This window comes from Lucilia sericata, unplaced genomic scaffold (assembly GCF_015586225.1).
Source record: "Lucilia sericata isolate MDLA Ls3-8-SP2 unplaced genomic scaffold, ASM1558622v1 Contig001115F_arrow, whole genome shotgun sequence".
Classification (NCBI taxonomy): domain Eukaryota; kingdom Metazoa; phylum Arthropoda; class Insecta; order Diptera; family Calliphoridae; genus Lucilia; species Lucilia sericata.
The window spans coordinates 116705-138991 of record NW_023995087.1 but is presented as its reverse complement, the minus strand read 5'-3'; the positions used below and the strand labels follow the sequence as shown (position 1 = coordinate 138991).

At 29.9% G+C, this 22287-nt stretch overlaps 1 protein-coding gene across 4 annotated transcripts in view; it reads left to right on the top strand.

Moving 5' to 3' along the window:
• The first annotated feature begins 7431 nt into the window (after positions 1–7431).
• Positions 7432–22287, top strand: part of LOC119610087 (eye-specific diacylglycerol kinase-like) — a 57048-nt gene continuing 42192 nt past the window's right edge. For 2 of the 4 annotated variants that reach the window (XR_005231974.1, XM_037965185.1), the window contains exon 1: positions 7432–7448. The gene's annotated coding sequence lies outside the window, so the exon portion shown is untranslated. The remainder of the gene's footprint in view (positions 7449–22287) is intronic. The other 2 variants (XR_005231975.1, XM_037965187.1) reach the window with 1 other exon arrangement.

Genomic DNA, 22287 nt, shown 5'->3' with positions numbered 1-22287 from the left:
AGTAGCAATAACAAACAATAATAACAACCATCATAACCACAACAACAAAAGAGCAGCAAAAATAACAAACAATAACCGCACAGTGGGAGAGTTTGGAATTTAAATTTTTCATTTGTTTCTTTGTTTTTGTGGTGCAAACACAACTGCGTTGCAAATATGTTTTTTTTAAAGGTTAGAAAAAGTTTAAATGTGGTGCAATACTTTGGGATTAGTTGAATTACAAAAACAGCATTTTATTTAAATGTTAAACATGATGCTTTAATGAAAAGTATAAGAGATTAAAAAAATAAAAGTGGATAAATAAAAAGTACTCTAAAGTTATGTAAACACGGTTGTTAGATCTTACAATGTTGGCAGAATAATGTTCAGAAAATATCTAACAACCGTGTCAACTTACAATTTTGTTATACATTTTCTAAACATTTTTCTGCCAACGTTGTAAGATCTGACAACCGTGTATCATAGCTTTAAAATGAAGTGATTTCCTTAAAAAAAATATGTCAAATGTTGACTACATTTTCTTTAGAACATTTTGTCATCTATTGAGTACATTTTCTTTAGAACACTTTGTCATCGATTGACTACATTTTCTTTAGAAAATTTTGTCAACTGTTGACATTTTCTTTAGAAAATTTTGTCAAATTTTGACTACAGTTTCTTTAGAAAATTTTGTCAACTTTTGACTACATTTTCTTTAGAACATTTTGTCAAATTTTGACTACAGTTTCTTTAGAAAATTTTGTCAAATTTTGACTACATTTACTTTAGAAAATTTAGTCATATTTTGAAAAGATTTTCTTAAAAAAAATTTTGTCATATTTTGACTACATTTTCTTACGAAAATTTTGTCATATTTTGACTACATTTTCTTAGGAAAAGTTTGTCATATTTTGACAACATTTTCTTTAGAAAATTTTGTAATATTTTGACTAAATTTTCTTACGAAAAGTTTGTCATATTTTGACTAAATTTTCTTTACAAAATTTTGTCATATTTTGACAACATTTTCTTTAGAAAATTTTGTAAAATTTTTTCAACTATTGACCACATTTTCTTTAGAAAATCTTGTCAACTATTGACTACATTTTCTTTCAAATTTTCAAAACTTGTTAAATTGTCAACTTGTCAAAGTGCAGAAATATTGTGACTTAAATCGTTTAAATTTTTTTTTTTTTTGTAAATCCCATTGTGCAAAATGTTTAATAACTCACATCACTCCATTATCTACATCATCTTTAAGCAAATGATAGCTAATAAATATTTATTATCATTTTATGATTTCTCCCTTCTTTTAAGATTCGAAAATAATTTTTATTACAAATTACAAGAATGCACTGGGAGAAAAGATAGAAATAATATGACTTGAAAATTTTTTTTTTAAAAAAGACTAACTAAACAGCTAAAAGACAGCACTCAATACTTTTCATAAAGAATATAGAATAGTAGCACTTGTAAAAAACGAGGGTCACTTTAAAATGATGGTAATGCTGCATACCTTAAATAAAATAATTACCAATAATCCAAATAAAGATGTTAATAAATTTAGCTTTGAGAAAGTTTTCAATCAAATTTTAAGAAATTATTGGTAAAACCCTCGTTTATAAGAGTTTCTGTAAAACGAAACAAAAACAACATGAAATTAAGTGACATTAAAAATTTAAATCACATCAATGATAATTTTAACACTAACGACAATAATGAATGAAATGAACAAAAACAAGAGAAAACATTATTACGAGTTGTCATTGACTTAAGTGGAATCATTGTCATCAGTGTTAAATAAAATGTTATGTTACAGCGAAAAACACCAAAATTAAATATTAACAATCTAGTGCTTTTAAATTATACAATTCAGCGGTTTTTATTAGCTTAACATTAAATCTCTAACATTACTTTTATTGAAAAGATTTTTCAAGAAAATTATTTACTTGTAAATTTAAACAAAAATCTTAGGAAAAATAATAACAATTTTCCGCCTTATACATTTCAATTTTATTTCTTTTAAATTTTATGCTGTCCTTTCTCAACATTTTTTTTTTTTTTTTTTGTTTTTCGCTTAACGAATTTCCCTTTCATCTTGGCATGTGACTGTTTGTCTGCTGTTGTTTGTTTTTCATTCAAGAGGTTATAAATTTTATTTTTATATAAAAATAAACATTAAAAAATAAGTAACATCCACATAATTTAATTTTGTAGCGCTAAAAATATCGTAGATTTTGACTTGCTGCTGTGTGTTAATGGCAGCGCCAGAGAGCGGCGAATGATGAAGGAGGGATTTTGTTTTAAGTATCTACAAGATACTTAAAAGTAGTCTGACAATTCGCAGCATGTCAACCGAGAAGTAACAGCAGACTACAAGAGTTAGACTATAAAAGGAATTGTACGAATTATGTTGTATTTATAAACTAAATACGAGGGATAAGCTAAAAGTTTGTGGCAAAGTATTGCTCTTTTCCTAAAGAAATAGAACCATAAGTTGAACAAGTTTCCTATAGAAAAACTACTCCGATTCGGACAAGTTTTCCTATAAAAAAAACTACTCCGATTCGGACAAGTTTTCCTATAAAAAAAACTACTCCGATTCGGACAAGTTTTCCTATAGAAAAACTACTCCGATTCGGACAAGTTTTCCTATAGAAAAACTACTCCGATTCGGACAAGTTTTCCTATAGAAAAACTACTCCGATTCGGACAAGTTTTCCTATAGAAAAACTACTCCGATTCGGACAAGTTTTCCTATAGAAAAACTACTCCGATTCTGACAAGTTTTCCTATAGAAAAACTACTCCGATTCTGACAAGTTTTCCTATAGAAAAACTACTCCGATTCGGACAAGTTTTCCTATAGAAAAACTACTCCGATTCGGACAAGATTTCCTATAGAAAAACTACTCCGATTCGGACAAGTTTTCCTATAGAAAAACTACTCCGATTCGGACAAGTTTTCCTATAGAAAAACTACTCCGATTCGGACAAGTTTTCCTATAGAAAAACTACTCCGATTCGGACAAGTTTTCCTATAGAAAAACTACTCCGATTCGGACAAGTTTTCCTATAGAAAAACTACTCCGATTCGGACAAGTTTTCCTATAGAAAAACTACTCCGAGTCGGACAGCTTTTCCTAAACAAAAAGTACTTCGATTAAGACAAGTTTTCTTTAGAAAAAACCCCCTTTCAATAAAATATTTTAATCACTTTCTATTTTTAAATTCGATGATTATTACGAAAAAAAAAAGGAAATACTTTTCTTTTAAAATATCATATTTTCCTTTTAAATAACATTTACATTTGAATTATTTTTCATTAGCACATTCACTCGGCAATTCATTTTCACGTTACTGTCAAATGATTTGTAAAAAATTACTAATTACAACGAACATGTTTAGAAAAAAAAGGGGGGAAAAAAAGAGAAATTTACAAAAAAGAAAACAAATCTATTATTTCATAAAATTTTCGCGCAAATGATCGATAGTCATGAGCATTTAATAAGTCAATTTAGCTTTTTCTAAATCGATTACAGTCTTAAATTTATTCGTAACGATTTAATGTCAAGTGAAATTTGCGAAAAATTAAATAAAATAAAATTCAACTTATTTTCAATACAAATAAATGCAAGATTTTATATTACAATTGTAATTAAATAAAACAAGCGTTTAGGAAAAATAAAAAGAAAATTCTTAAATTTAATAATAAAAGAGAAAACAACAACAATGTCTCAAAATAAAGCAAATGGAATTGTCAAAAATGGTACCGTAAAACTGCTCATGCACATCATGCAATTAAATGGATACAAATTGTAAGTGACACATATACAATTTATACAAATCAAAAAGAAATATTCTAAGAAACAAAAACTACGAAATATTCCCAGAAAATTTGCTAAAAGTAACACATTTTTACGACATTTCATTTATATATATATATTTTTTTTTTTGCTGAAAAGTATAACAAGTTCATGAAAGTTCAAAGGTCAATATTAGTTGTTTTTTATTGAAATAGTAATGAACTTGAAAACAAGCCCCTTTTTTTTGTTATTCACGATCACACTATTTCACACTTCAAAAAACACACAATCTCTCATTCGAATATATTCTATTAATTCAAATAGATTACTTCCACCCTTCCTAATCTGCCTGTCATCCAGCCACCCACTAAATAACAATTTAAGATACACATATAGCATTTGTTTAGTGGAAAGAGAGGAAAGTGTTAAAGAAGAGAACAATGAGAAATATAACAAGATACGAATTCACCTTATTGTCGCCTTAAAACACATAGCACTCGATATCTAAAATGAGTGTGGTGAATATCTTGAAATCACGTCACACGTAGCGAGATCACATTTTTTATTAATTCTCAATTGAAGAGAACAATCTATGGCCCGAGAAAAAATAATATAAAAAGTACTCCGAATCGGACAACTATTCGTATGAAATATTCCCAGTCTAGTCTATAGACTAGATTATAGACTAAACTATAGACCAGTCTAGTTTATAGTCTAGTCTATAATCTAGTCTATAGTCTAGTCTATAGTCTAGTCTATAGTCTAGTCTATAGTCTAGTCTATAGTCTAGTCTATAGTCTAGTCTATAGTCTAGTCTAGTCTATAGTCTAGTCTAGTTTATAGTCTAGTCTATAGTCTAGTCTAGTTTATAGTCTAGTCTATAGTCTAGTCTATAGTCTAGTCTATAGTCTAGTCTATAGTCTAGTCTATAGTCTAGTCTATAGTCTAGTCTATAGTCTAGTCTATAGTCTAGTCTATAGTCTAGTCTATAGTCTAGTCTATAGTCTAGTCTATAGTCTAGTCTATAGTCTAGTCTATAGTCTAGTCTATAGTCTAGTCTATAGTCTAGTCTATAGTCTAGTCTATAGTCTAGTCTATAGTCTAGTCTACAGTCTAGTCTATAGTCTAGTCTATAGTCTAGTCTATAGTCTAGTCTATAGTCTAGTCTAGTCTATAGTCCTAGTCTATAGTCTAAGTCTATATCTAGTCTATAGTCTAGTCTATAGTCTAGTCTATAGTCTTACTCTATAGTCTAGTCTATAGTCTACTCTATAGTCTATCTTAGTCTAGTCTATAGTCTAGCTCTATAGTCTAGCTCTATAGTCTAGTCTATAGTCTAGTCTATAGTCTAGTCTATAGTCTAGTCTATAGTCTAGTCTATAGTCTAGTCTATAGTCTAGTCTATAGTCTAGTCTATAGTCTAGTCTATAGTCTAGTCTATAGTCTAGTCTATAGTCTAGTCTATAGTCCTAGTCTAGTCTAGTCTATAGTCTAGTCTATAGTCTAGTCTATTAGTCTAGTCTATAGTCTGTCTATAGTCTAGTCTATAGTCTAGTCTTAGTCTAGTCTATAGTCTAGTCCTATAGTCTAGTCTATAGTCTAGTCTATAGTCTAGTCTATAGTCTAGTATAGCTATAGTCTAGTCTATAGTCTAGTCTATAGTCTAGTCTATATTCTAGTCTATAGTCTAGTCTATAGTCTAGTCTATATTCTAGTCTATAGTCTAGTCTATAGTCTAGTCTATAGTCTAGTCTATAGTCTAGTCTATAGTCTAGTCTATAGTCTAGTCTATAGTCTAGTCTATAGTCTAGTCTATAGTCTAGTCTATAGTCTAGTCTATAGTCTAGTCTATAGTCTAGTCTATAGTCTAGTCTATAGTCTAGTCTATAGTCTAGTCTATAGTCTAGTCTATAGTCTAGTCTATAGTCTAGTCTATAGTGTAGTCTATAGTCTAGTCTATAGTCTAGCCTAGTCTAGTCTATAGTCCAGTCTATAGTCCAGTCTATAGTCTAGTCTATATTTTAGTCTATAGTCTAGTCTAAAGTCTAGTTTATAGTCTAGTCTATAGTCTAGTCTATAGACTAGTTTATAGTCTGGTCTATAGTCTAGTCTATAGTCTGGTTTGTAATCGAGTCTATAGTTTAGTCAACAACTTTTCCTATATAAATAGCAATCCGATTCGGACAAATTTTTCTATAGAAAAAGAACTGCGATTCGGACAAATTTTCCTATAGATTCGAACAACTTTTCCTATAAAAAAAAGTACTCCGAAAAAGTACTTCGATTGGAACAACTTTTCCTATAGAAAAAGTACTACGATTCGGACAACTTTTCCTATAGTAAAAGATCTTCCAATTCGGATAACTTTTCCTAAAGAAATAGTGATTTGATGCGGACAAATTTTCCTAAAAAAAGTAGTAAAGCAAAAGTCCTAATAATCAGACAACTTTCCCTAAAGAAAATTTCCTCTGATTTGGACAACTTTTTCGAAAGAAAAAGTATTTCGATTAACAGTTGTACTTCTAATGGCCCACAATACATTTTCCTGCTTGCCCACCTCTGACCTGTTTGCGGCGATCACACAAATATATGGTGGTACATTCTGTTCAATTACCAACAACACAACGTGCATAGATAGACAATTCTCTCTCACACTGGGGGCGACAAATACTCAACAAAGCACTAGATTCAAATTAAAGATTTTTCTGCCGTTCCACACAAAAGTATCTTACAATTTGACGCGTGTAAATGTTTTAGTATCATGCCGTGTATATAAACAATAACAACCGTCGTCGTTGATGTCGTGAACTAATTTTCAAAACAAAATATAAAGATAATTTCCTTTCAAACACTTTAAAGATTTATCACATTTTCCTCAACACGAAAATTAAACACACAGATGTGATTATTTAACCTGATTTCGTTTAAGTGAAGTGTTGAAAAATCCAATCAAAAAGATCAAAAAAAAAAATAATGCCGCTAAACAAAAGTATTCGATGTGATCTTTGATTTTAAGAACAAATAAAAGTGTTTCAAATAAATTATTTCAACAAAAAACCATAATAATAAATAAAATCAAGGCAAATTACATTAAAATTATGGCCGAAAAGTGAAACAAATTTAAAACAAGAACAGAAGACAAAAAATTGTCACACTTTACTAAATTAAAAAAATAAATTTTAAAAATTGTGCAACAATTTGAAAAAAAGTAGCAAAATATAAAAAATTATAATATAAAGTATGAAATCATTAGAATTAAAAATAATTTTATAAAATTTTAAAAATAGCTTAATTTTGTGCAAAACACAAAAAGAAGCAGCAACCACATTCATTTAAATTTTTATTAAAAAGACAACTAAAGTAAATTCGTTGTGACAAAAAAAAAACAAATATTTATTACTGCTAAAATAATTGAGTACAATGACAGTGGTGAGTCAAATAATTGACCATACGCGCCCATCATCAAAATTGTCAACAGTGTCGTTGTATTTATCTGAATTAAACAAAACGTAATTAACAGTGTAATAAAATACTACAATAACAATTACTATAACAATAAAACCAACAACAAAAATATATAAAAAAATAACAACAATAGCAATTTTCGTTTATCTCTTGTTTCTTCCTACAAACAATAAAATTTATTTAAATTGTAAAATAAAACGTTAGTACAACAACGTTTGTCATGGTCTAGTTGTTTTCTCAGAATGTGTTCTATTTTATTAAATGTTTATAATGTACTTCCTCAGAAAAATTACACCGAATCGGACAGCTTTTCTTATACAAAAATAGTACTCCGATTCGGACAACTTTTCCTAGATAAAGAGAACTCTGATTCGGACTGCTTTTTCCTATAGAAAAAGTACCCCGATTCGCACAGATTTTCATATAGAAAAAGTACTCCGATTCGGACAACATTTCGTATCGAAATAGTACTCCGATTCGTACAACTTTTTCTATACAAAATGTACTCCCATTAGGACAACTTTTCCTATAGAAAAACTACTCCGATTCGGACAACTTTTCCTATAGACAAAGTACTCCGATTCGGACAACTTTTCCTAAAGAAAAAGTACTCCGATTCGGACAACTTTTCGTATCGAAAAAGTACAACTTTTCCTATAGACAAATTACTCCGATTAGGACAACTTTTCCTATAGTAAAAGTATTCCGATTCGGACAACTTTTCCTATAGAATAAGTACTCCGATTCGGACAAGTTTTCCTATAGAAAAAGTACTCCGATTCGGACAAGTTTTCCTATAGAAAAAGTACTCCGATTCGGACAACTTTTCCTATAGAAAAAGTACTCCGATTCCGACAACTTTTCCTATAGAAAAAGTACGCCGATTCGGACAACTTTTCGTATACAATAAGTAGTCCGATTAGGACAACTTCGGACAAATCGGAATAGAAAAAGTACTCCGATTCGGACAACTTTTTCTATAGGGAAAGTATCCGATTCGGACAACTTTTTCTATAGAGAAAGTATCCGATTCGGACAACTTTTCCTATAGAAAACAAACTCCGATTCGGACAACTTTTCCTATACAAAAAGTACTCCTATTCGGACAACTTTTCCTAAAGAAAAAGTACTCCGATTCGGACAACGTTTCCTATAGAAAAAGTACCCCGATTCGGACAACTTGTCCTATAGAAAAAGTACCCCGATTCGGACAACTTTTCCAAAGAAAAAGTACTCTGATTCGGACAACTTTTCCTATACAATAAGTACTCCGATTCGGACAACTTTTCCTAAAGAAAAACTACTCCGATTCGGACAACTTTTCCTATAGACAAAGTACTCCGATTAGGAAAACTTTTCCTATAGAAAAAATACTCCGATTCGGACAACTTTTCCTATAGAAAAAGTACTCCGATTCCCATAACTTTTCCTATAGAAAATATACTTCGATTCGGACAACTTTTCATTTAGAAAAATTACTCCGATTCGCACAACATTTCCTATAGAAAATGTACACTCAAGTAAAAGTACTCCGGTTCTCACAACATTTCCTAAAGAAAAACTACTCCGTTTCGGACAACTTTTCCTATAGAAAAAGTACTCTGATTCGGACAACTTTTCCTATAGAAAAAGTACTCCAATAGAAAAAGTACCCCGATTCGGACAACGTTTCCTATAGAAAAAGTACTCCGATTCGGACAACTTTTCCTATAAAAAAAGTAGCCCGATTCGGACAACTTTTCCCATGGAAAAAGTACTCTGATTCGGACAACTTTTCCTATACAATAAGTACTCCGATTCGGACAACTTTTCCTAAAGAAAAAGTATTCCGATTCGTACAACTTTTTCTATAGAAAAACTACTCCGATTCGTACAACTTTTCCTATAGAAAAACTACTCCGATTGGGACAAGTTTATCTATAGAAAAAGTACTCCGATTCAAACAACTATTCCTATAGAAAAAGTACCCAAATTCTTAAAATTTTCATAAAAAAGTTCCTATAGATTTGGAAAAAAACATCTGTTTCTTCTTACAGATTTGTGTTTTTTTACCCAAAATTTCCCTAAAATTACTCTGCAGACAAAGCGGCAGACAAAAACAATTAAAATGTTAATTATTCAGTTATGAACAAACATAAAATTGAATTTAAATTGAATTGATATTTTTTTACTGTAGAAAATCTAGGCTAAATCAACAAACCCACCAGCTGTTGAAAAGAAAAACTTTCAAACACAATAAACATTTTCATGACGTTTGCAATAATATTGTCAAAGAACAAAAAAAAAAAACAACAAAGAAGAGAGAATTAAGGGGCCTAATAAAAAATAAAAATCACAATTTAGTAATTTTCCTTCAATTAATTTTAAGTAGAAAAATAAAATAAAGAAACAAAAACTGTCCACACAATTTAATGTCATTTAAAGAAAAAATTAATGAAGAATTTTATAAAAATTTAATATTATTTTTCTTACAACAACTACAACAAACAAACAAACAGTCACTTATAATAATAAACACACTCGTCCATATTATACTTTTGGTTTGATTCCCTCACAGTCTCTTCTAGCCATGACATTTAAAAATATTGAGTAAAAAAATAAAAAATAAAAATATGTTTATTTTTATTTCTTTAAAAAAATATATATTTGCTTGTTGCAACTGCTTGTTGTTGATTTTTTGGTGGTTTCCATTGGCCCCCTTTGCTCCATTCTTTAGTACTTTTGTTGGTTGTCGGTTTGTCTGTCTTTATGTTTATTTATTTTTGTTTTTCTGTTATTTTTTTATCTTATTTATTGTATTTAATGGTTTATGTATTTAAACCAGAAAAATAACAACAATACACACAGATTTTTAATGCCGCGACATCTGTGCCGGCATATAAAAATTATAAATGTGCGAAAATTTTTCAGAAAAACAACAAGAAAAACTCGTTAGTTTTCACGCATTTTTTTTTGTTGAATAATTTGAAAAATTAAATATTAATCTACACGAGAGAAGAGGCTGAAAAAACATGTTTTATTTTAATACTTATATTCATACGCCCAGATTAATTATTTAAAATAATAAATTTAAAAAAAGAGTAAGTTTTATATTTAAATTAAAACATTTTCCAGAGAACAATTGTAATTATATTTAATATAAAACAACTTGCTGATAGTATATTTTTAATTTAATTTCAATTAAGTTAGTAACTGAAATGTCAAATAATTTATTGATATCGAACTCAAGTAGGAAAAAGTAATCAAAATGTGTTACTTTTATTATAAAAAAGTTCTCCGAATTGGGTAAATTTTCTTATAGAAAAAGTACTTTTCGTATAGAAAAAGTATCCGGACAACTTTTCCTATAGAAAAAGTACTCCGATTCGGACAATTTCTTCCTAAAAAAAGTACTACGATTCGGACACTTTTTCCTATATAAAAAGAACTCCGATTCTGACAACTTTTCCAACAGAAAATGTTCCGATTTAGACTTTTCCTATAGAAAAAGTATTCCGATTCGGACTACTTTTCGTAAAGAAAATGTACTCCGATTCGGACAATTTCTTCCAAAAAAACGTACTTCGATTGGAACAAATTTTCCTAAAGAAAAAGTACTCCGAATCGGAAACCTTTTGTTATAGAAAAACTACTCCGATTCGGACAACTTTTTCTATAGAAAAAGTACTCTAATTCGGACAACTTTTCGTATCGAAAAAGTACTGCGATTCTGACAACTTTTCCAATAGCAAAATGTTCCGATTCTGACTTTTCCTATAGAAAAAGTACTCCGATTCTGACAACTTTTCCAATAGAAAAATGTTCCGATTCAGACTTTTCCTATAGAAAAAGTATTCCGATTCGGACAACTTTTCGTAAAGAAAATGTACTCCGATTCGGACTTTCCCTATAGAAAAAGTACTTTGATTCGGAGAACTTTTCCTATAGAAAACGCACTTCGATTCCGACAACACAACTTTTCCTGTAGAAAAAGCACAACATTTCCTATAGAAAAAGTATTCCGATTCGGACAACTTGTCCTATAGAAAAAGTACTCCGATTCGGACAACTTGTCCTATATAAAAAGTACTCCGATTCGGACAACTTGTCCTATAGAAAAAGTACTCCGATTCGGACAACTTTTTCTATAGAAAAAGTACTCCGATTCGGACAACTTGTCCTATAGAAAAAGTACTCCGATTCGGACAACTTTTCCTATAGAAAAAGTACTCCGATTCGGACAACTATTCCTATAGAAAAAGTACTCCGATTCGGACAACTTTTCCTATAGAAAAAGTACTCCTATTCGGACAACTTTTCCTATAGAAAAAGTACTCCGATTCGGACAACTTTTCCTATAGAAAAAGTACTCCGATTCGGACAACTTTTCCTATAGAAAAAGTACTTCGATTCGGACAACTTTTCCTATAGAAAAAGTACTCCGATTCGGACAACTTTTCCTATAGAAAAAGTACTCCGATTCGGACAACTTTTCCTATAGAAAAAGTACTCCGATTCGGACAACTTTTCCTATAGAAAAAGTACTCCGATTCGGACAACTTTTCCTATAGAAAAAGTACTCCGATTCGGACAACTTTTCCTATAGAAAAAGTACTCCGATTCGGACAACATTTACTATAGAAAAAGTACTCTGATTCGGACAACTTTTCCTATAGAAAAAGTAATCCAATTCGGACAACTTTTCCTATAGAAAAAGTACTCCGATTCGGACAACTTTTCCTATAGAGAAAGTACTCCCATTCAGACAACTTTTTATATAGAAAAAGTACTCCGATTCCGACAGCTTTTCCCATAGAAAAAGTACTCCGATTCGCACAACTTTTCCTGTGGAAAAAGTACACTAATTCGCACAACGTTTCCTATAGAAAAAGTATTCCGATTTGGACAACTTGTTCTATATAAAAAAAGAACTCCAATTCGGACAACGTTTCCTATAGAAAAAATATTCCGATTCGGACAACTTTTCCTATAGAAAAAGTTATTTAGTTATTGTACTTTTTATGTAATTTTTTAATTACTATTGAAATCTTTACATTTTAACAATTCCCAAACTAAATACTATTAATTTAGTTCTCCATTGTCTTAACCACATTTAACAAACTAACTGACGTCTTAGCATTAGCAAACTAAAATTTATAAATTAAAACTTAAAACTTTTAAAATTCTTTTAAAATTTCTTGTAATCAATGAAATGTAACAGAAAACTACGTGGTAGCAAAAAAATAACACCTAAAGCTTAACGTAAAGTTAAAATTATTTGAAAATATTCTTAACTGCAATAAAAAACCAAATCATTTAATTAGAAAGTACAATAGAAGCAACAGAAGTACTTTAAATGTTTCAAGTTCATTAGTGGAATTATATTGTGCTGCAAAAGTTTTAAACACAATTGAAGCGTAATTTCAGGGAATTAGAGAAAAAAAGGATTTTAGCAATAAACAATTGTTGTTTAAAACAAATACTAATGAGCTGAAGTTTTGGGAAAAAAAATTTAGCAAATTTTAAAAGTTTTAAGGGTTAATTATTTCAAAATAAAAACAAATAATTTAAAACAAACTTTGTAGATAAAATTGGGCAATAAAATGCTTAAAATTGGGTTAAAAAAATTATGTTAGACAAATTATTTTAATGTGTTTTTTTTAACAATTTTGTTATTTTTATAAAATTTACTTATAAAAATGTTTAATTCTATTTATTTCTCAAATTTTCTTTTTTAAATTGTTGTATTATGATTTATAATATAAATTGTATGACGTAAATTGTTTTAAATTTTATTTTCAAATAGAAATAGAAAAAAGACATGAAATATACAAAAAACCACTACAATTTATTTAAACATATAAATATATTTAAACAAAAAGCCACAAAAAAAGTCTATTTAATAAATGACATTTTAATATTTAAACTGACATTTTACAAGTATTTACTTGTTCTTAAAACCAAACAAATACACAAAAAAAGAATTGTGCTGAGCAAGAAAAAAATATATATAAACACAAAAATTGATTCCAATTCAAAAGAATCACAAATTTTTTCTTTAGAAAAATAATAAAATTGTGTCAACTGACTGTTACCAAAGACAATAAAAAAAAAGATTTCTTTAAAAAAATATATAAAATCTCGACACAATTTTATTTAGTTTATTGGCAATCACAGTATTCCATTTAAATTACTTTTTTTTACAAATTATTATAAATTTTTGTTTTAGTTGCTTTTTGTTTTAAATTTAAAATAGAAGAACAACAGTTGTTTTCATATTGAAAAATTTACTAAAATTTATTTTCAAATGCATCATTGACTTAAACAAAGTGGGTTTTTGTGGCAAAATCAAAAGATATAATAAATTTAAATAAAAATATATATAAATATAAATAAATGTTTTAAATTAACAAGGTTTTTTTTAGCACGAGTAGAAATAATTTGTTTATGACGTTTGAATAATAAATATTGATTTTTGTATTGAGTTTAACAAAAAAACACTTGTGGCGTATAAGTAATGATTTATTATGACATGAATTAAGGGCATACATGACGTATGATTAATAATTTTTAGAAATATTAATTTGGTATAATGGTTTCTTCCAAAACAGCTGTAATTGATGTTTCTGAAAACATTTGTATGACGTAAAATTTCTAAATCAAGTGATAGTGAAAGCACTACGATTCGGACAACTTTTCCTATAGAAAAAGTATTCCAATTCGGACAAGCTTTCCTATAGAAAAAGTATTCCGATTCAGGCAACTTTTCCTATAGAAAGTGTACTCCAATTCGGATAACTTTTCCCACACAAAAAGTACTCCGATTCGGACAACTTTTCCTACAGAAAGAGTACTCCGATTCGGACAACTATTCCTATAGAAAGAGTACTCCGATTCGTACAACTTTTCCTATAGAAAAAGCTCTCCAATTCGGACAACTTTTCCTATAGAAAAAGCATTCCGATTGGGACAACTTTTACTACATAAAAAGTACTCCGATTCCGACAACTTTTTCTATAGAAAAAGTACACTGATTCGGACAACTTTTCCTATAGAAAAAGTACTCCGATTCGGACAACTTTTCCTATAGAAAAAGTACTCCGATTCGGACAACTTTTCCTATAGAAAAAGTACTCCGATTCGGACAACTTTTCCTATAGAAAAAGTACTCCGATTCGGACAACTTTTCCTATAGAAAAAGTACTCCGATTCGCACAACTTTTCCTATAGAAAAAGTACTCCGATTCGGACAACTTTTCCTATAGAAAAAGTACTCCGATTCGGACAACTTTTCCTATAGAAAAAGTACTCCGATTCGGACAACTTTTCCTATAGAAAAAGTACTCCGATTCGGAAAACTTTTCCTATAGAAAAAGTACTCCGATTCGGACAACTTTTCCTATAGAAAGAGCAAATTTTCCTAAAGAAAAAGTACTCCGATTCGAACAACTTTTCCTGTAGAAAAAGTACATCGAACTTTTCCTATAGAAAACGTATTCCAATTCGGACAAGTTTTCCTACAGAAAAAGTATTCCGATTCAGGCAACCTTTCCTGTAGAAAAAGTACTCCGATTCAGGCAACTTTTCCTATAGGAAGAACAAATTTTCCTAAAGAAAAAGTACTCCGATTCGAACAACTTTTCCTATAGAAAAAGTACATCGAACTTTTCCTATAGAAAACGTACTTCGATTCCGACAACTTTTCCTATAGAAAAAGTATTTCCATTCCGACAACTTTTCCTATAAAAAAAGTACTCCGATTCGGACAACTTTTCCTACAGAAAAAGCACTCCAATTCGAACAACTTTTCCTATAGAAAGAGTACTCCGATTCGGACAACTTTTCCTATAGAAAGAGTACTCCGATTCGGACAACTTTTCCTATAGAAAATGTACACCGATTCGGACAACTTGTCCTATAGAAAAAGTACTCTGATTTGGACAAATAATCCTATAGAAAAAGTTCTCTGATACGGACAACTTTTCCAATAGAAAAAGTACTCCGATTCAGACAACTTTTCCTATGGAAAAAGTACTCCGATTCGGACAACTTTTCCTAAGATAAAGTATTCGGATTCGGACAACTTTTCCTAAAGGAAAAGTATTCCGATTCGGACAACTTTTCTTAAAGCAAAAGTACTCCAATTCGTAGAAATTTTCTTTAAACAAAAGTATGTACTTTGATTCTGCCGGCTTTTCCTAACGTAAAAACTATCAAAAAAACTTTCTTGAATTTAAATTATATTTAAAACCAACTTTATTCTCTCTTTCTCCTCTCAAAATCTAAATCTATTTATTTCTCTTTTAATTTTTTTCATTAATTTCAATTAGTTATTGCTGGAAATTTTAATTAATTTAGTAATTTAATTTTTAGCTACTTTGAGCGGCTTATTTCAATTAAATTTTCATAAATTATGAAAATATTTTGTGCCTCCTACTTAACCTAATTTTGTTGCTTTTTTAATAAAATTAAAATTTGCCAAAGAAAACCAACGAGTGAAATGAAAAAAAAAAATATTGTAAGAGTAGGAAAATAAATGCAAAAGGAACAAAAAAATGCCATCCTAACAGTTTGCAGCAATTAACTTTGGTAATTGTGTAAATTGTTACAACAAAAACTGTTCGTTTTGTAAAGAAGTATGAAAACAATAAACAGCAATAGACATTTTAATAAGGAAGTTCACAGTTTTTTAAAAATTCTTATATTTTTTGATTTGTTTTAGCCTATACTATATGTTTACTATATGTTTAAATTATGATTACCCTTAATAAATAATTTGTTGCTTAAAAAATAAGTTCCTTGTAAATTTGTCGCAATATTTTTCAAGAGTTCTTATGTCTGCCAAGTTTGTGTTGCTTATATTTTCCTCTTTTATTTCTAAGAATATTAGGTTTTCTTTTTTCTAAAAGGCTCAATTTTCTTTAGTTGGTGAAAAGGAAATTTATGTTTGCTTTTAAGTTTTTTGTTTGTTTAAAATAAATAAATTAGTTAGTTTATTATTATTTGTGGAATTTAAATAAAAAAGTTTTGTGCAAATTAACAGAAAGTTTAAAATATTAATAGAGACTTTTTAGAAAGACTAAACTTTTTTTCCTACATCGAATCATTTCTACTTTTTCTAATGAAAAAATACTCCGAATCTGACTATTTTATTATAAAGACAAAGTAATCCAAATCCTTCTGGTTTTTCTAAAGAAAAATACTCCTAATCTAAAAATTCTAAAAAAAATCTAAAAATTCTATAGAAAAAAGTGTTCAGTTCTAGTTCAGTTCTAGTTTAGTTCTAGTTCAGTTCTAGTTCTAGTTCAGTTCTAGTTCAGTTCTAGTTCAGTTCTAGTTCAGTTCTAGTTCAGTTCTAGTTCAGTTCTAGTTCAGTTCTAGTTCAGTTCTAGTTCAGTTCTAGTTCAGTTCTAGTTCAGTTCTAGTTTAGTTCTAGTTCAGTTCTAGTTCAGTTCTAGTTCAGTTCTAGTTCAGTTCTAGTTCAGTTCTAGTTCAGTTCTAGTTCAGTTCTAGTTCAGTTCTAGTTCAGTTCTAGTTCAGTTCTAGTTCAGTTCTAGTTCAGTTCTAGTTCAGTTCTAGTTCAGTTCTAGTTCAGTTCTAGTTCAGTTCTAGTTCAGTTCTTGTTCTAGTTCAGTTCTTGTTCTAGTTCAGTTCTTGTTCTAGTTCAGTTCTTGTTCTAGTTCAATTCTAGTTCAGTACTAGTTCAGTTCTAGTTCAATTCTAGTTCAGTTATAGTTCAGTTCTAGTTCAGTTCTAGTTCAGTTCTAGTCCAGTTCTAGTTCAGTTCTAGTTCAGTTCTAGTTCAGTTCTAGTTCAGTTCTAGTTCAGTTCTAGTTCAGTTCTAGTTCAGTTCTGTTCTAGTTCAGTTTTAGTTCAGTTCGAATCTGACTACTTTTCCTAAAGTCAAAGTACTCCGAATCTGTCTACTTTTCTAAAGAAATATTACTCCGAATCTGACTACTTCTACTAAAGAAAATTTACTCCGAATCCGACTATTTTTTTAAGAAAACATACTTCGAATCTGACTACTTTTCCTAGAAAAAGAGCTCTCTGAATCTGACTTATTTTATGTGTACTCTGATTCTGATTATGTGTACTCCGAATCTGATTACTTTTCCTAAAGAAAAATTGCTCAGATTCTGACAACTTTTCCTATAGAAAAAAAGGACTTTCCTAAAGAAAAAGTACTCCGAATCTGACAAACTTTTCCCAATACTTCTCCTACAGAAAAAGTACTCAGATTCTGACTACTTTTCTTATAGAAAAAGTATTCCGATTATTACTAATTTTCTTATGGAAAAAGTACTCAGATTCTGACTGCATTTCCTATAGATTCCGATAATTTTTCCTCTAGAAAAAGATGATTTAAAGAAATTGAATAATGAGTGTTTATTTAACAAAGAAAAAGTACCTTTAAGATTTTTAATTTTTATAAAAAAAAAACAAAGAAAAATATTTGACATAAATAATTAGATTACAGATAAATATTACATTCCAAAACAAATTATAATTAGGAATTTTAGTTTTTTTCTCCAAATTTTGTACTGATTAACCCTCACAATCAGTTGTTTATTTTCTTTTCGCTGAATTCTCTTTGTAACCATTAGTCTCTGGTGGTTTGTTTGTTTTTCTACTTCTCTGGTTTAATTAGGTAATGATACATTAAATGTCAAATCAAGTGTAAGAAACATTTGCCAATGCCAACCAACCACCGAATCATTGACATTCCAACGAAACACCCAAATGGCTGAATTATTAATGGTCATTGAATTAATTAATTTTTTGGGGTTAGTAAAAGGTTTAATAGAAATTGGATACAATTCTAGGCTAAAAATTAGAATACATATTTTTCATACAATTTGCAATGAATTTTTGAAGACTTTTTAGCTCAAAATATGTCTGTATTATAATAAATTAAATTTTGACTAAATATTTATTTAGTTTTGCTAAAATGATACATGCAAAAATCCCTCATAAATTCAAAAGATTTAGTAACAAATATAGATTTAAAGATTAAAGTTCAAATAGAGTTTGCTGCATTTAGATAAGAAAGGTATTTTTATTGCAAAAGATTTTAATTCAACTTTATAATTTGTGACTTATTATGAGAACATAATCGTTTTCTGTCAAGTGTCAAAACAAATTGACGTCAAAGCTATAAGTAGATTTTTTTACCAAATTTATACTATTTTCGAAAATTTCAAACACAAAAAAAAAATGTTATACAGTGTAAATATTCTAAATTTCTTTAAATATATTCTTACAAATTAACCAATACACTGTTTGTCTTTACCTTTTCGTTATCATGTTTAACTTGAAAATGAGCAAAACCAAATCTTAATCAAATATTTGTACAAATTAAGTTTGTGGTTGCATATAATATATTGTTTTAGAAATATGTACTTTATATGGCTGAAAAAGCACTCCAAAAAAAAAGAAAAATTACGACATGCATTTGAAAAAGCAGCAGACAGGGACACAAACACACATGTTGCATTTACACCAGGTGTAATTGTAATTAACCTAATAGCGCATTCGGGTAAAAAAAAATGGTTCTCAGTAAAGTTACACAATTCTGCAGCCCATTAACAAAAGTTATAGTCGAGTCTATATTTCAGTTCTAGTTCAGTTCTAGTTAAGTTCCAGTTCAGTTCTAGTTCAGTTCTAGTTCAGTTCTAGTTCAAGTACAGTTCTAGTTCAGTTCTAGTTCAGTTTTAGTTCAGTTCTAGTTTAGTTCTAGTTTAGTTCTAGTTTAGTTCTAGTTTAGTTCTAGTTCAGTTCTAGTTCAGTTCTAGTTCAGTTCTAGTTTAGTTCTAGTTCAGTTCTAGTTCAGTTCTAGTTCAGTTCTAGTTCAGTTCAGTTCTAGTTCAGTTCTAGTTCAGTTCTGTTCTAGTTCAGTTCTGTTCTAGTTCAGTTCTGTTCTAGTTCAGTTCTGTTCTAGTTCAGTTCTGTTCTAGTTCAGTTCTGTTCTAGTTCAGTTCTGTTCTAGTTCAGTTCTGTTCTAGTTCAGTTCTAGTTCAGTTCTAGTTCAGTTCTAGTTCAGTTCTAGTTCAGTTCTAGTTCAGTTCTAGTTCAGTTCTAGTTCAGTTCTAGTTCAGTTCTAGTTCAGTTCTAGTTCAGTTCTAGTTCAGTTCTAGTTCAGTTCTAGTTCAGTTCTAGTTCAGTTCTAGTTCAGTTCTAGTTCAGTTCTAGTTCAGTTCTAGTTCAGTTCTAGTTCTAGTTCTAGGTATGTTCTAGTTCTGTTCTAGTTCTGTTCTAGTTCTGTTCTAGTTCTGTTCTAGTTCTGTTCTACTTCTGTTCTACTTCTGTTCTAGTTCTGTTCAAGTTCAGTTCTAGTTCAGTTCTAGTTCAGTTCTAGTTCAGTTCTAGTTCAGTTCTAGTTCAGTTCTAGTTCAGTTCTAGTTCAGTTCTAGTTCAGTTCTAGTTCAGTTCTAGTTCAGTTCTAGTTCAGTTCTAGTTCAGTTCTAGTTCAGTTCTAGTTCAGTTCTAGTTCAGTTCTAGTTCAGTTCTAGTTCAGTTCTAGTTCAGTTCTAGTTCAGTTCTAGTTCAGTTCTAGTTCAGTTCTAGTTCAGTTCTAGTTCAGTTCTAGTTCAGTTCTAGTTCAGTTCTAGTTCAGTTCTAGTTCAGTTCTAGTTCAGTTCTAGTTCAGTTCTAGTTCAGTTCTAGTTCAGTTCTAGTTCAGTTCTAGTTCAGTTCTAGTTCAGTTCTAGCTCAGTTCTAGTTCAGTTCTAGTTCAGTTCTGTTCTAGTTCAGTTCTGTTCTAGTTCAGTTCTGTTCTAGTTCAGTTCTGTTCTAGTTCAGTTCTGTTCTAGTTCAGTTCTGTTCTAGTTCAGTTCTGTTCTAGTTCAGTTCTGTTCTAGTTCAGTTCTGTTCTAGTTCAGTTCTGTTCTAGTTCAGTTCTGTTCTAGTTCAGTTCTGTTCTAGTTCAGTTCTAGTTCAGTTCTAGTTCAGTTCTAGTTCAGTTCTAGTTCAGTTCTAGTTCAGTTCTAGTTCAGTTCTAGTTCAGTTCTAGTTCAGTTCTAGTTCAGTTCTAGTTCAGTTCTAGTTCACTTCTAGTTCACTTCTAGTTCACTTCTAGTTCAGTTCTAGTTCAGTTCTAGTTCAGTTCTAGTTCAGTTCTAGTTCAGTTCTAGTTCAGTTCTAGTTCAGTTCTAGTTCTGTTCTAGGTATGTTCTAGTTCTGTTCTAGTTCTGTTCTACTTCTGTTCTACTTCTGTTCTAGTTCTGTTCAAGTTCAGTTCTAGTTCAGTTCTAGTTCAGTTCTAGTTCAGTTCAAGTTCAGTTCTAGTTCAGTTCTAGTTCAGTTCTAGTTCAGTTCTAGTTCAGTTCAAGTTCAGTTCTAGTTCAGTTCTAGTTCAGTTCTAGTTCAGTTCTAGTTCAGTTCTAGTTCAGTTCTAGTTCAGTTCTAGTTCTAGTTCAGTTCTAGTTCAGTTCTAGTTCAGTTCTAGTTCAGTTCTAGTTCAGTTCTAGTTCAGTTCTAGTTCAGTTCTAGTTCAGTTCTAGTTCAGTTCTAGTTCAGTTCTAGTTCAGTTCTAGTTCAGTTCGAGACTATATTCGACGCTATAGTCGAGGCTCTATAATCGAGTATATAGCTAATACTTTAGCGGAGTCTACAGATTTTATTCGATTGTATAGTCAAGCATATACTCAAAAGTATTAGTGACTATATTCAATCTATAGTCCAGACTATAGTACGTGTTTGTAGTTGATTTTGATTCTTTTTAAATAAATATCTCTCTTATGTAACATAATGACGTTATAGGGTTAATAACACATAAACAGTAAGAGTTACACACCCCATAAACAAACAAATAATAATACTATTAAAGTAGTAACTAATCTACAATGCTGCAATTAAAAAACAGACCAGAAAAGACACTAAAAGTACCCCTCTCAGCAACAACAACTACTACCTATTCAACTGATATCACAACAGAGATGAAAACTTAGGATATGGAAATAATATAAAAGCTCTAAAAAGTACATTCATAAATATAAAAGTACCATTCGACTAATCTAAAAATATTAACAATTTTAATGTTGCTATCAATCAAACATTTTAATGTTTAAAGCAACAACCAATATTTTTATTATTAGCTATGCCAAACTAAAAAAAGTACCCAAAATGTGCAAAAGTACCAAATTTTTCCCCTATACCAAAGCACTATATGTACTCTACCAAAAAGAGATACAAAAGGAGAGAATAAAAGACCTTAGAGAGGCATAAGGAAAAAAAATCTTAATTACTTTATGAATACAATTATTTTTTGTTACTGTTGTTGTTGGTATTGTCAGATGAAGTAACAATTACGTTTATGATAAAATATTTTGTCAGCTACAATGAACACACTACTTTAATTTGTTATAAATACGATTTATGTATGACTACTAGCACACAGCCTAGCCAACCAATTCCCTTCCCTTTAGTAATCTATATGTAAATTTTGATTAATAAAAATAGTCGCTTTTTCTTTGAACTTTGGACCTGTGGGTGTGTTTAATATTATTCATAGATTCTCAAGTAAACAATTTATCTGTTGCAGTTTACAAACTGATTAATAATTTACAGATAATTAGAGGAGTGACGCAATTAAATGATGAACCAATTATAAATAATATTGTTTATAATTTGAGGGATCATTCTGATTGTTAAAATCTAATAAGAATGGTACTATGATTTGACTATTCGATGTGGAAAAAATTTTGAACATATTAATTAATAGTCGTGTCAACGGTCAAGTTAATAGTCGAGTTTGGTTCAATTTCATTTCTAGTTCTGTTTTAGTTCTGTTCTAGTTCTGTTCTAGTTCTGTTCTAGTTCTGTTCTAGTTCTGTTCTAGTTCTGTTCTAGTTCTGTTCTAGTTCTGTTCTAGTTCTGTTCTAGTTCTGTTCTAGTTCTGTTCTAGTTCTGTTCTAGTTCTGTTCTAGTTCTAGTTCTGTTCTAGTTCTGTTCTAGTTCTGTTCTAGTTCTGTTCTAGTTCTGTTCTAGTTCTGTTCTAGTTCTGTTCTAGGTCTGTTCTAGATCTGTTCTAGTTCAGTTCTAGTTATGTTCTAGTTCTG